Source organism: Condylostylus longicornis, unplaced genomic scaffold (assembly GCF_029603195.1).
Source record: "Condylostylus longicornis isolate FDR11 unplaced genomic scaffold, ASM2960319v2 ptg000194l, whole genome shotgun sequence".
Classification (NCBI taxonomy): Eukaryota; Metazoa; Arthropoda; class Insecta; order Diptera; family Dolichopodidae; genus Condylostylus; species Condylostylus longicornis.
In genome coordinates this window covers 176,856-189,015 of record NW_026578162.1, presented here as the reverse complement: position 1 = coordinate 189,015, position 12,160 = coordinate 176,856, and the positions used below count along the sequence as shown (strand labels likewise).

The following is a 12,160-nucleotide window of genomic DNA, read 5'->3' as shown; positions in this document are numbered from 1 at the left end:
TTACTTTGCTAAGTTGTTTATTTAAAAATAGCTATTATATTTTTTTATAAATATGTTTTGTATTTTAGGCCTGAATTTAATTTGTACTTAATGTGTTTTGTCCTATAATGTATAGAGTTTCGTTTAACTATCACAATGCTCAATATTTCATACGAATAAACTTATAATGTAATTTATAAGTTATTTAATATATTAACTACCGCAAAATTAAAGGTTTCAAATTTATCTTAACTAAGTCTTTTTTTGTTATTTATTTATTTTCTAAAACGTTTTCTTATTTAATTGAACATTTGATTAAATTAAATGCTCGGAAAATTGTTTATGTTTTTAATGTTTTAATATTAAGTTTCGATGAAAGTAATTAATTTAAAACTTACTTTTTGCAACCAAAGTTAAAGGAAATTAGAATACATATTTTTTATAAAAGAGTAAGTAATAAATATTTTTTATTTTTTTATCGCTGTAACTGATTATTAACTCAACTGTATTTGAAATAAGATAGAAATGTAATAAACATAAATCATAAGAACTTGTTTTTACAAAAACTGTTGAAATGTTGGTAATAATTAAAATTTTTACATAAATACGAACGACTGTCAGAAATAATTTTTTTCTGTAATTTTTCGTAAAATACATTTTTTGAAGTTATTAAATTGAATTTATTAAGAAAAAAATTAGTCATCAATACATTAATGTAAAACCATATGATGTCATCAGTTAGTAGTAGGTATATTTGTAGCTGCACTCGTTGTTTTACAAAACCCTAAAAATAGAAAATAACTTAAAATATTTTAAAGAAATTTGTTATTTACAGAAGGAAATCACATCACATAAACCTCTCTAGAACCGAATTTGTCGTATAAATAAAAAAACAAATTCGGATCTACAGGGTAGATGTAATACAAAACACCTGAAATTTAAAGTTATTAAAATTATTCATTCATAATTTCTTTTAAATTACAAGTACTTGAAAGTATGATAAAAAACTTAAAATAAACAAATTTTTGAAGATTATGTTAAGCTATCAATTTTTTATTCGTACTACTGAGAAATAATATGGCGAATAATATAAGGCCAAATAAAAGTTTTAAAGTTTGTCAGCTTGTTAAAAACATAAAGCCATGTTCATGCTTAAAACGACTTAAACGAATCTTATTTGTCTGATAGCCCCTTTTATATGACGCATATATCATACAAAACAGTGTAAAAATGTGATTATATTTTGATAAATTTATAATTAAATTAAATTTTGATAAATTTATAATTTAATCCCATACATATTAATTAAAAAAAATATTGATGTTTATATACGATAAGTTTTTGTCTTAAATATTCAAAAATTTTATTAAAAATCAATCATTAATATTAATCATATTAGTTTTGAATACAATTTCTTTAAACTACTCGCATATGGTAACCTTTCGTAATAAGAAATAATTTTATGACAAATACATGTGCGTCTATGTTGCGTTATAATTGTTGAGCCAAAAATGATGACACAAAATACAAAATCACATAATGTTTAAATCGTATTTGTTTTTTTATTATATTATTAATCTGTTCAATTCAAGGATCAATGTTGGTTAAATTTAAAAAGCATTTTAAAAAATTCAATCACATTTTCTATTAAATTACAACATTACTATAGCCAAAATGCCTGCATTTTCAATAGCAAAAAAAAAAGTCTTATGAACCATATAGTTAGGTTATAAATCAATAATGATAATTAAATTATAACAAAACTAGTTATTCATTTAATATTTTATAAACTTCATATTTACAAAATTTATCAACAGTACCGATTGATTTTAAAATCTTTAGTGATGGTTAGTGACTTAACGAACAAATGTGTACTCTTAAATTTATAGAAATTAATTTTAATTTAATACAGCATAGTTTAACAAATTTTAGTGTTCGTGGTAGTAATTAAATAAAGTAATCAAATATTTATTATATACAGTATATATATATTTAAGCTCAGCAACCGTATATTTAAGCTCACCTCATTCAATTTTTTGTTCACAACTAATTTATTGAATTTTAAATTTAAATTTTTTCCTCTCATAATTATTTTGCTCACAATATTTAATTTTTAAGAATATAATAAAATAAATTCTTAACATACATAAACAAAAAATATATATACAATTGTTATTTTTATAAATGCTATATTAATATACAGTTAATTTTATTAATGTTATATTAATCTTACACAATATTCAATGCAAAATTATAAAAGTACATATATACATATACTCATAACTTTTAATTTCTTGGACAACGTTATAGGCTATATAACGTTGGGTCTATAAACTCACACACACATTATATATATATATACATACATTTGGAATTGTAAAATTTTAACAATTTAATATATACAATTTGAAAAAAAAAAAAAACATAATTTTCTCTTGAAATATTAATATTAAAAAATTTAATATAATATTTGATGTCCTTTAAAATTATCCTTGAAAAAAAATCCATTTGGAATTTTATTTCTTTTCTTTCTGTTTTTCTTATTTTTAAAAATCTCAACACTGCAAATATTTTTTCATTTAAATTTTTCTTCGTATTTTGTTCAAAAAATTGTAAATCACCACTTCGTCTTGCTTCAATATTATACGCTACGGGAGATTTTGGTTCAAAAGAAGAAAAAAAAGAAAAATGAAAAATAAAACAAAATATAAAAAAATTAACAGGAAATCTTTGGGTTTTTATTTGCGTGTATGAGTTGCTTTTCTGCTTGTTTGTTCCTTCTTTTTTCAAATTTATATATGAATGAATTCAAAATGTCAATGTATACAAAATGAAAATAAAAAAAAAAAATTTGCAAAAAAAATTGAAAAATTTTCTTTACAATTTGAGTAACGGGGTATTCACTTTTCTCATTTTGTTTTTACTTTATTTTGCTCTTTTTTCTTTTGAGAACATGCGCAATTTTGTTTTAATTTCTTGTTTTTTTTTTTTTAATACGGAGAAAATTGTTACTAAAATTTATTTAGGATTTACGCTTGTGTGAGTTTTTCCCTTTCTCTAGTTTAAAATATATAGAGTATTTTAATTTATTTGTGTATAGTAGGCATATAGTTATTGCACCGTTATTGTATAGTATATGGAAAATAGCAAGGAAAAAATGTCCTTTATTTAAATTTTATGCTGTATTTATTTGTTTTATTATTTTCCTTTTTTTATTTTTATATTTCGTTAACTAAAAGAGAGTAAAAAATTAAGTTCCGAATTGCTTTCATTTAAAAATATTTAAGGAAGAACGAATAAAATTGGATATAGACACCTTATAAGATATAAATGAATTTAGGCTTTAGGATTTTAGGTCGTTACTACATACATGTGTATACATGTATATGAACATTTCAATCATGTAATTTTGTGTCTATATATAGTTATAGTTGCTTTAAAAATTATATATAAGTATGTACTTTGAAAAGTGAGTTGTAAAAGTAAGAACACTGACCTGCTATGATTTGTGTAAACAAACAAACTTATATCTATCATGATTTTTGATTGCGCTTCACTTATTATTTAAAGCGTTCCTAATATATTTCTAAATTTTTTTGTTTATAAAAAATATTTTATAATAAAATTATTCTGATAATAAAATTTCCTTTTTACATATACATAAAGAATATCTAACCTAAACATTATACATATTTTAAAGTTTATAACGTAATTATTTATCCCGAGGCACGTAATATTTTATTATAAACTTATATAAAGATAATTAAGATATGTTTGTAATCTGAGATTGAGGTATTTTGATTTTTATATACTTTAAATATTAAAAATATACTAAGTAATCATATATACATATATTAATATGATATTACCAAATATGTACTTATATACATATAGTTTGAGCATTTTAAAGAACATACGAGTATACCTCCATTATTTCTTGTTTAACTTATTTTTCGAATTATTTTTGCAGACCTAGTATAATATTAATAAGAGTCGATTTAATTTTTAAAATATAGTGAATAAATTTTAGCTTCAACATAATTCCAGTTCTTCTTTGAAAAAAAAAAATTGTTTATTATTTGTATTAGAAAATTTCTTATTATTTCAAAGCTTTCTCTTCTACATTGTACTAAAATATTCATACTTTCGAAAGATGGTTAATAGATCTATTAATATTTATTTTTTAAACCTAGTTTAAGACCTAAAACATAATTTAGAACAATAGTTCAAAAAACATTGGGTTGTCATATTTATATAGGCTATAAAACAATCTAATACTTTTGGTATATAATGATTAGTAAAAGGAATGTGCGGTTTGTTATGGGTTCAGCTAAAATCCAATTTGTATACTACTCTACTTTTTAAATAGCATTAAAGTTATTTAGAAAATATGTTTTTCAATACTTATCGTATATGCATATTTTTTCTATTTTGGCATAATTTCATTACGTGTAATGTCACTTAGTCAGACTTTATAACAATGTTACGGAATGTTCATTCCGATCATTCCGAAAGCGGACGTTTTCGGAATAAGCTTCAGTTATTCGTAAAATTTATAAGGTAATTCGTGTTGCTAATAATTATGTAAATATTTTATGGAAATTAAATAATGATTTTTTTTATTTTGTGAAATATTCATAATTCAAAATGATTGTTAAAAATGGAATATTCAAAAATGTAATAAAATTTCAAAAGTCTTAAAAGCAGTATAAATGTTAAGAATTGTTCAAATTACAATGCAGTGCTTATCGTATAATTTTATATCGTACAATCGTATAATTTTACGTAACTTGAAAAATCTTTTACTTTTTTTTTAAGAAATCGTATGATTATTTAAGCATTGTTGAAACACTTGAAAATTGTAAAAGAAAGAAACAAAGCAATTGAACAAAATTGATGTCATAAATCTGTCATTGACAAAAGAATATTTTTTTGTTAATTTGTAATTTTATCAACAACACTATATACATATACACATGAATATAATATAAATATGTATACATAAATATGATTTTGCACACAAGAACAAACCGTTATGATTTATAAAAAGAACTTGCTTCCAGGTTACCGACTAATTGAAAATATAGAATAATTACGTCTGCATTTTCTAATTATTTATATTATCCAGTGGCGAAGAATAAACGAAAAATTTTTAATTAAAATTATTTCTTAAAAATAAAATTATTATTTTACGCTTTTTATAGAACTTTTCTTCCAATTTTAAATGTCATATTCATAAATTAAAAATATTAAAGTTTTAAAATCCTGTACAAAATTTGCTATATTAAAAACGAACCACATATCCAAGGTATTATACTACACATATACATATGCATACATTAATAATGTAAGATGCCATCCTTGTTTCGAAATTAAATTTCGAAGAAAAAACAACTTTTTTATATTTAAACATCCGTTTCCAGTTAGTCATAGTGGCTCTAAAAAATAGAAAAAATAAATGAAAAAAAAACTTAGTATGTAAAAAAATTGAATAAGGAAAAAGAAAAAAATTTCAAATGTGGTGCCTTAACCCGGGCATGCGGATGGAGAAAATGTTATATACTCGTACAATATTTACAACATGTATTTATCTATAGAGTTACCAAATCTACATTTAAACTTCGGTCTTCTTTACACTTATGTAGGAATAAAAATATTTTCAATGATTTTCGATAATTTTCTGAATTCTATTGAACCCTAATAGTTATATTTTATCTGTAAATTTTTTACGTGTGTTTTAATATGCCAAAGTTTGAAAAATTTAATATATGTAAAGAAATTTCAGATGCTTTTATTATCTGTCTGCAGACAGTTTTTTTTTTTCTGTATCAAATTATTTAATTATTATATAGTAAGAAAATATGGACCATATTATTATTTGGACCATATTATATTTTTACCAAATTACACCGTTAATATTTATTAATTCATTTTTCCAAAACTTCGGGATATGAAAAAAAAGTAAAGGAGTTTTTTGTTTAAGAACAAAATAGTGGAAGCAAAAATTTACAAAAAATTATCTAAATCAAATTGGCAAAAGTAAATCTGGTAAAGAAATTTAAAAAACTGTACAAAGTGGAATTTATAAAATTATTTTGATCGAATTCAAAATCCTCAGTTTAAAACTGGCTTCAGTTTCTTTACCAGATTTTGCTTATACCATTTTAGTTTCAAAATAACATTTCCAAACATCAAAGTGGAATAATAAATTTAAAAATTATATTAATAAACTTCAATATAAGAATAGTAAATGCTATATTATTTTTATTTTTCCATTTAACAGTAGTATTAATAATAACACTAATAATAATAGTCTACTATTATTTAACAGAAGATTAACCCATTGAAGGACATTTCTAGTTATTGCGTGTTATGTAATTTCTTTCGTTATTTATTTCAAAGTTCAAAGATCGAAACGTAATAATTGGTTAACATTGAAAATTCAATAAAATGAATTATTAATTTTTTGTAACATTAAAAGATGTAAAAATTGTTCGCAATACATTCTATTATTTTAATATAAGAAAAATTCAAAAGTTTTAAATTTTATTTTACTAAAATAAAATAAGTAACAACGTTCTCTATTATATGGTTTAGTTAAATTTTGTTTTGTTATAAATTTTTTAGTGGCTATCGCTCGTATTTTCAAAGACACATCACATAATGTGATATTATTTAATAATATGCTGATTGCATATATTTAATAATACATATTCTGTGGAACAATATCCTATCACATAATGTAATGCGGCTTAAATATATGGGATGTAGTTTTTTTTAAAAAAAGATGATTGATAATATGGTAACCCTAGATTGATAAAATTGTTATATTTGGTATATAAAATCAATAAGTATAAAGTGTTCTGTTCAAAAAAAAATCAACCAAAAAGAAAAGTATTAAAGATTAACTAAAATGACGAGCACTTACCTGATAAATTTTTTTAAAAATGAAAAATATAACACTCATAAATATTTTAAAATTTACCACAATAAAATTTACTTTTTTGATGCTTTTATAAACTTCCAAACAATTCTTGAAGGATCATATTATATCACCAATGAATAGGAAGTCAAAAATTAATTGTTAATTGAAAAAAAAGTCATTTAATTTAAATTGAATTTGGCTTAGAATTAAAAGTTTGCTTCAACAAATATTGCACAAACTGAATTTTTTCGCCATTATTAATTTACGAATGTTTTTTTTTTCTTGTGTAGATTTTTGCTGCTGCTTTTTTATTTTTTTTTTATTTTTTGTGTGCCTTGATATCACCGTCATAAAACGCAAATGTATTGAATCTCTATTAATATTCCATACTTTAAAAATTTCTCAATTTCTCTCATTCTCTCGATATTACTCTCTTTATTCTGCCATTCAAACAGTCCTTAATTTTTATTGTTTATGTTTATGTTAAGGAAAATAATAAAAAAAAGCAAAGTCAACACAAACTTCTTTTTAAAGAAAGCAGCTGCCGCCATAAATTACGTTTAAATGTGTGTGCATTTGTTTCTGTACAGGTATAGCCTATTTTTTTTAGAATTAATGTAAATTTTCTAGCCAGCCTATTTATGTATAATATGAAGCGAAAAAATTATCTGCGCAATACAAAGTTTTGAACAGCAACAAAAAAATGTTTATATACATTCTATCCTAAGCTTATATATATAATATTTGTATGTATGTATATAACACTGGCACTAATATGAATTAGTGCCAGTACAATAAATTTGATGAGAATTAGGTATATAGTTTTTTTTCTTTAAAATCAATGGTGTTCTTTTGAAAAATTAATTATTATTTTGTGTTATTAAATAATTCACTTTCTCACTCTCATTGAAATTTATCCATTACTCAATAAAATTTCTTAATTAATTCATTCTAAATTTATTACTAAATATTGATATGAATGAGTCCTTTTCAATTGAGATATTATTTTCAACTGAAGTCTTAAAAAACGAAAGAGTAGAGAATTTTTCAGGCACCAATAACACATACTATTGCATTTTTTTAACATATACAAAAGTACTTACATCATATAAATGGTTTAGGACTGCGAATATTTCTTTAATATTCCTCAAAATGTGGTAGAATGTTGAAAAAAAGGATTTAAAAAATTGGGTACGGAATAATAAATTGTGATGAAATTGTCAAATGTTGTAAGTTCGTAAGAAACTTATATTAACACTAGTTTTCAAATTCTACTGATGCAAATGAATTTCGCTCTTTTAGAACTGTTGTATTCTATTATATTATTATTTATTCTGAGTAAATGTTGTTCTTTACAAATATTTACTATGTCTTCTCCATCTACTGGGTAAATGTATCACAAACAAATTTTATTCAAAGTAAATGAGTTTAAACAAATTCTTCATTTTTGTAACCTCACAATAGTAACATGTCGTACAATGCAAAATAAAAAAAAATGAGTTGAAAACGCCATCTTTTAAAAGTTTTGAAGTAATATTTGCTTTTGCCAATGTTGTGATGCTTATTGTAAACTATAAATTTGCGGAAGTTTAAGAAAATTTAATGGAAGAATTACGGTCTTATGTTAGCATACACTATAATATATTAAGTATATATTAAATTTTTCATTTTAGTCATTTTCATTTCAAAAGTTAAATTTGAGTTTAAATATTTATTTAAATTTTCGTAAATATCTGAAAGCTGATTTCAATTGATTGTTGAATAACTAAATTAATAATTTTGAGGCTATACTTATTAATAATTTAAGTAATTTCTCTATAGGTATTCATTAGAACAATTACCTATAAGTTTATCTTTTATATCTAAATTTTTTTCCCTTTTATTTTTTAATTTAAAATATTCATTTTACAAATCAATGGTAAGTTTCTCAAAGCACTGCTCAAAGCAGAGTAATTTTCAAATACATAATTAAATACATACTTATATATGCTTTTTTTGACTCTTGCGTTTAAATGACCTGAACATATAATTAGAAGACCTAAAATTGATTAAATTTTAAAGCGAAAATTGCTAGAAGAAGTGAAATATGTATATGAAAAAAAGAAATGATATATAATTGATAAATATATACGTTACATAATACTTATATTGTTTTTTAATCCAATTCGGTATTTACGTATATATTTTGTAAGGATCTAATTTTACGCTTATATTTTGACATATAATACATAAAAAGCGTTTGATTATTTGAGAATAACTTTTATTAGGATATGTACATTAGGATATTTAGGACATGCACATCATATATATATGTAAATTTGTGGAGTTCAAAATCTTTTTTCTTAAAATTTCAAAAATTATTCTAGTTCTAACACAGCAACTTTTCCACAATTAATATTTCTTTTTCTTTGAAAAATTAAATAATTTGAATTATTTTTAATGTTTATAATTCATTGACATAAAAAATTATTATTACGAAAGGGTGATTACCTGAATTTATCATAAAATTTATGATAATTTTATTTTAAAATTAATTTAAGTTTTGATACTTTCATGCGTTAGTTTTAAAGATCGCAAAAAAATTAATATTTAGTTTATTATTACAAACATTTAAAACAAACTTTTATTAAAAAATAAAAAAAAAATGCCGGTGAAAAAAACTAAGTCGCCTAAATGAAAATTTCTAATTTCAAAGTGAAAACGCTATACGTAAACTGGTAATATTTTTTAAGCTTTCATTATTGCAAAGTAATGTGCAATTGTCTATGTTATTGCTACTTTAATATATTGGTAGTTAGGTGAACCTTCTAACACTACATTTTCTTTTCATACCATTTTATTACTGAATGAACTACTTTGCCTTATTTTATACCTTCCTTTATTTAAAAAGAAATGTAGAAACTTTTTCGTAGCGTAAGTTCGCTAAATGTAAAAACTATTAGGTCCCAAAATATATGTTAAAGAAAATATTATTGTACAGTATATTCCAATTTCAAAGGTTAATTACACTTTATAATATCTTTGTGATATGAAAAACCTAGCTCCGCGTAATTTCCCTAATACGAGTAGTATCAGGTGATTGTGGAGTATGAGAACTTAAGGAGCCGTATTGTAATACATAGAATACTTGAAATTGACTAAAAAATTCTTTTTAATTGTTAAAGAATTTAGTGTTTATAAGTTTCTTTTTCTGGAAATAAACAACTTATGATAATACCATAGCAGTTAAGTTTTTGTACAATATCTTAACGTTTTTTTTCTTTTGAAAATCGTAACTTCAAATGGCACATTATCAAAGAAAATATGTGCATACTTGAGCAACTTATCCAGATATTTTTGTATAAAAATTAAATCAATTACAAAAAATATAATTGACGAAAAAACAATAGTGTAATACAATTAACCGTACAGTACCAATCGAATATACATTTTTACATAAAATTTTCTACTTTCACCAAGGATAATAAATGATTCAAAAAATTTCATAAGTATACTAAATAAAAAAATTATACTAAACTATGCAAGAGGCTTAGTTAACACCGTATAGCTCTACTAAAAATAAAATGAGCGAATGTTATGGTACCTAATGGTGGTTTTTTCGCTTCATGACTGAAATTATTTACATTTTTGAATAAGTTCGTACCCAAATGGTGTGTAATACTTGAATTTTTAAATTATAACTTGTGTAAAACAATTGATTTTTAAATTAGTCAACCTAAAGTACATGCAACAAAATATGTTTAACCCTAGCATTCTAATATTATTTTGACAAAAATTCATCGATCGCACTTCAATTTAATACGAGATGAATAAAAAAAAAATTATTCTAAAATGCAACTTTTTGTATAAAAAGATTTTTGCATTATTTTCGTTTTGGATTTTTTTTGTTTTATACGAAAAATTATTTTTTGACAATAAGTTATTCTGAATTTCACTGGTGTCATCCACAATGTTTATGTTTTATATTTGGTGCTAATATTTTATATGATTAACTGCTTATCTGAAATCTGCAATATTCGTGTTTTTATTACATCATCACATAGTCATTTTTCTTTAATTTCCCTGCATAAAGATTCACATAGAGACTATCTCTTTATATGTTTACTCAAATGGCTCAGTTTTGTCAATGATAAATCGGGAAATGTCTAAAAAATATCAATTAATAAACTATGAAATTAACTAAATTAATAACTATAGAATATAGTAATTTATTAATTTGAATTCATTTTAGTTTTTCTTAAACTTTTATTGCACTGAAGTAAAGTATTTGAAAAAAACAAATCGAGCCGATATCCTCTTATTATTCCAATGTTAATATTGCTGGAGTATTATAATCACAAAATAGAAACTTAACCTTTTATTTCTTGAAAATATTCCGCTAAAATTAATAAAATTTGTTTACTGAAAACTGAAGTTAATTCATCAATTACTTTTTTTTTAAATTTAACATTACTTTTTTTTTCAAATTTGCAATTTAATCACGTCACTTCTCACTTCAAAGGTTAGCGGATACAATAACAAGTTGAGAACATTAAGGAAAGAACTAAGAATGTTTTTCGGCTGCTGGAGACTTCTTCTGCAACAGTTAAAATTTTTTTAAAAATCAAAAGCAACAATATTAAAATATTTTTACCTTTCAAAAATTTACGATGACCTTGTTTATTTATTTTTTTTCTTTACAGTTTGTGCCCAAATCCAAATTTTTTGTTTTTAAATACAATTTTCACTCTCTAAAGGTGAATATAAAGGAGTTTTATTGAACACTAAAGATCCCAAAATAACTAATTTGGTTACTGGTTGTAAAACTAAATTGATGATTGTATAAAAATATTTACTCTCTAAACAGGTATAAAATGGCTTCTTACTGAGAATTATTTGCAATTGTGTTGCCTAAAAATACCTGGTATCTATAATTTTTATTAAACTTTTTTATATGAGTTAAATCTTAAAATTTTTGTAGCTCTTTGTAGCTTTAACTTTGTGGTTTCAAAAAATCAATGTTGCATCTTTTTGAATTTACCTTTCAGAACAATTTCTTTAGCAACATGTTGCAACAATATTTTTGACATATAAAAAAGTAAATGTATTTTTCTTTGTGTTAAGCGCAATTATGAAATATTTAAGTGATTCCGTTTTGCATATTTTAATATCAAACTTATTCTTTCAAAGAACATTTATCTTCTTAATTATTATATCATATTTATGTTATTATTACCTAAATGAACTTGAACATTAACAAGATTTCTTTTTATATGA

The 12,160-nt window shown here is 22.7% G+C and overlaps 1 long non-coding RNA gene across 1 annotated transcript; it reads right to left on the bottom strand.

Moving 5' to 3' along the window:
• Window positions 1-11,187: 11,187 nt before the first annotated feature.
• LOC129616401 (uncharacterized) lies at window positions 11,188-11,784 on the bottom strand. Its single transcript, XR_008697539.1, has 3 exons — window positions 11,538-11,784; window positions 11,358-11,480; window positions 11,188-11,282 (listed from the first exon to the last, which is right to left on the bottom strand). It is a non-coding gene; the product is annotated as an uncharacterized LOC129616401 (long non-coding RNA).
• Between the last annotated feature and the right edge of the window lie 376 nt (window positions 11,785-12,160).